This window comes from Cebus imitator, unplaced genomic scaffold, assembly GCF_001604975.1.
Source record: "Cebus imitator isolate Cc_AM_T3 unplaced genomic scaffold, Cebus_imitator-1.0 Scaffold98, whole genome shotgun sequence".
Taxonomy (NCBI): domain Eukaryota; kingdom Metazoa; phylum Chordata; class Mammalia; order Primates; family Cebidae; genus Cebus; species Cebus imitator.
Window position 1 is genome coordinate 6,386,771 of NW_016107413.1, and position 3,475 is coordinate 6,390,245.

General features: G+C 39.4%; 1 non-coding gene across 1 annotated transcript; it reads right to left on the reverse strand.

Annotated features, from left to right (window-relative positions):
• Window positions 1-1,450: 1,450 nt before the first annotated feature.
• LOC119472394 lies at window positions 1,451-1,551 on the reverse strand. The gene has a single exon (XR_005201554.1). It is a non-coding gene; the product is annotated as a small nucleolar RNA U13 (small nucleolar RNA).
• Between the last annotated feature and the right edge of the window lie 1,924 nt (window positions 1,552-3,475).

Sequence of the window (3,475 nt, forward strand, 5' to 3'; positions counted from 1 at the left end):
TTTGCACTGCAGCCTGGGCGAGAGGGCAAGACTGTCTCAAAAAACCAAACTGTGTGTGTGTGTGTGTGTGTGTGTGTGTGTGTGTGTGTGTTGAAAAATGTCTGCCTTAACTAATGTGCTATGATAAATATTCACACATTAAAATTTTAAGAAAACAATTTAGTCAGACTTCAAACTTTATCTTTCACATTAATAAAAGCAGGGGAGTCTTCCATATATGGATGTTTGTGAATAGTTAGCACACCTGTTCCAGAACATCACTTGTCTGCTCTCCTGTGACTCTGAGGCTTATAAAGAGTCTTCTGGGAGCTACAACTTAACTTGTCTCTTCTTGCTAGACCAACAATTTGGATTCAAAAGTAGCCATCAGGAAAAAGATGCACTGGCTATACATGCCATCTCAGCAAAATATTTGCACTGGCAGTGACAAATACTACTCAAATTGATGTTGTTATTGTTTAACCACAGATAAAATTGCAGAAGGAAAAGAGTGGAAGGCCATTAAGGTTATCAAGAAAATTTCTAAAGACCCGTGCTTGGGTGTGTCATGAGTGAGGTAGAAAACACGCATGCCTCTGAAGCATTTATCAGGAAGATAAAAGTAAGTGGTCATGACAGAAAGAGAAAAGTGAGATGTTACTGTCCTCAAAAATTGGCTTCCTAGCCTCCACACATTTTCATGTTATTTGCACTATGAACTATGACTGAAGACTTGGTAAAACTCCATCTTAAATGATGAGGTAATAATGTTACTTTTCAAATGTTACTCTTAGGGGGATTTAGTTGACATATTGGTACTTGCTTACCAAGACTTTGGCATAAACAAGCATTTTTTTTTGTGATTTTTTTCTCATGTACAGCGTGTCAGTACACTGCCACATGGGGGCCTTATTTGATAAGGCTTTTCTCACTTATCCTGAGCAGTTTGTCCTGGGCTCTTTCTCCCTCTATATTACTAATCTGGATATTATCGATCAATTTATTCATTACAGAGCATAATACTATTATAGAGCTCCATGAGTTCCATATTACTTTTTGGACTTCTTTTGGCACCTATTTCAATTAATTTTATTTATTCAAGCGTTGCACAAAGGTTATTCAGAGATTTTATAAGGATTCACAATAAAAATTATGAAAAGAGTAGATGCCTAAATAAACTTACAGGAATTCTGTAGAACCGAATGGGCAGAACGTACCCACCCACCATTTTCCCAACCTCTTTCTCCTAATCAAAACAGACAATATTACAAGTGCAACACATAAAATGTCCTCAAATATAAAATACTATAAAATGTAAATATATAGTGCTACAAAACAGAGAGATTGCCAAACCTTAGTTTATTCTAGTCTCAGAGAAGTGGACTTTTAAAATATTGCCATAAACCCAGCATCTGTACAGAAGAAACTAGAAAAATTGAAGATGTAATTTTCCATTTTTATTTTACTTTGACGTCAGATGGGTAATATGCTGACACATAACAAGAATTGAGTGAGGCACATCTCACGTGTATATGAAACCTCAATCATCATGCTTATGAAACACAAATGGATAGATACAAATTTTTTCAAATCCACAAACTAAGTATCATCATAAGCAAAATCAAAAGTAAATGAGACTGAGAAAACATTTTTAAAACTCAATCAGAGCCAAAGAGCTAATTTCCTCTATAAAGTACTCCTGCGGATCAAACAGAACTGTTTCAGTGGCACAATGAAGGTGAAAGCCAAATACCAGTGAATAAAAAAGTCAGTGGGAAGTGAGTATCACAGTCTTAAAAGGTTATGAAGGGCGAGAAAAAAAGAGTGTGGTATGGGGGAATACTGAGTAGAAGGATGTTGGTGCTTTATTGCTGTTGTGTCATTATTTTTCATAGAAGTGACTTGAGCATATTTTAAAGCGGATGCAATGAATCTACTGAGAGGGAAAGGTTAGTAATGCAAGAAAGAGAAAAAACGATCAGAAGTGAGCATGAAGAAAATGGATGAAAATTACTTTAAAACAAAAAGACTATTTGAGAGTAAGAAAAGAGAAGCAGAACACTCAGGAGAGATATGGGTTTCCATTGACAAGAGGAAGTGGAAAGACCAAAGAATTGGAGAATGCAAGGTAGTATTGGTCACAGAGCAAAAGTTCCAGAGAGCATCATGGAAGGGAGTACAGACAGGGTCAAGGGCAAGGAAGCACAAAGCATGCTGGTTAATGGGGTGTGGATGGTGAGGCGGGTATTATAGGCTCTGATAGACAATTGATGAAGAGTACCTTGACAGGTCTCACAAATTGTTCTTTACAAAAAGTCTTTGGGTAAAGGCTGATTGAAACATGGTCAATTTGATCTTATAGTCTCTTTGAGGAGGGCAAATACCGATCCTCAGTTCAGAGGATATTTTTCTTTAATTTTTTTTTTTAATCATGGAGAGGGTTGTTAACAAACCAGAAATTATAGACTCCAGACACTGTATGGATTTTTATCATACAAGGATATTTTAGGGAATGAGCCATTCCCCAAAATAAGTATTTTTATATTCTCCCATTTACAAATAAGAAAACAGAGACTTGGACACATTCAGTAACATATAGAAAGCCACGCAGTAAATGGCAGAGCCAGGATTGAAATCTAAATCTATTAGATGGAAATGTATTATTTTTTTAATTTATTATTTTAGAGGCAAGGTCTTACTCTGTGGCCCAAGCAGGAGTACAGTGGGTTATCATGGCTTACCTCGGTCTTGAACTCCTGGGCTCAAGGGATACTCAGGGGCTCAACCTCCTGAGTAGCTGGGACTACAGGCATGCACCACCATAGCTGCCTATGTTTTTTATTTTTTAAAAAAATTTTGGCCGGGCACGGTGGCTCACACCTGTAATCCCAGCACTTTGGGAGGCCGAGGCGGGTGGATCACGAGGTCAAGAGATTGAGACCATCCTGGTCAACATGGTGAAACCCCGTCTCTACTNTTTTGAGACGGCGTCTCACTCTGTTGCCCAGGCTGGAGTGTAGTGGCACCATCTTGGCTCACTGCAACCTCCGTCTCCTAGGCTCAAACAATTCTCCTGTCTCAACGTCCTGAGTAGCTGGGATTACAGGTGCATACCACCACACCTGGCTAATTTTTGTATTTTTAGTAGAGATGTGGTTTTACTATGCTGGCCAGGCTGGTCTCGAACTCCTGACCTTGTGATCGGCCCATCTTGGCCTCCCAACGTGCTGGGATTACAGGTGTGAGCCACCACACCCGGCCCTCGAAGGGTACATTTTGTAAAGCAATGGTCCTCAACATTTTTGGCACCAGGGACCAGTTTTGTGGAAGACAGTTTTTCCACGGGCCAGGAATGGGTGGGGAAAGATAAGACGCCAAATGATGTCAGGGTCAGTATGATGTCGAAGTGGTCATTGTGACCTCAAAGCCACTCCCGTGTGTGTGTGTGTGTGTGAATTTATGACTATATGACCATGGAGAGAAATAGGGGCAGATG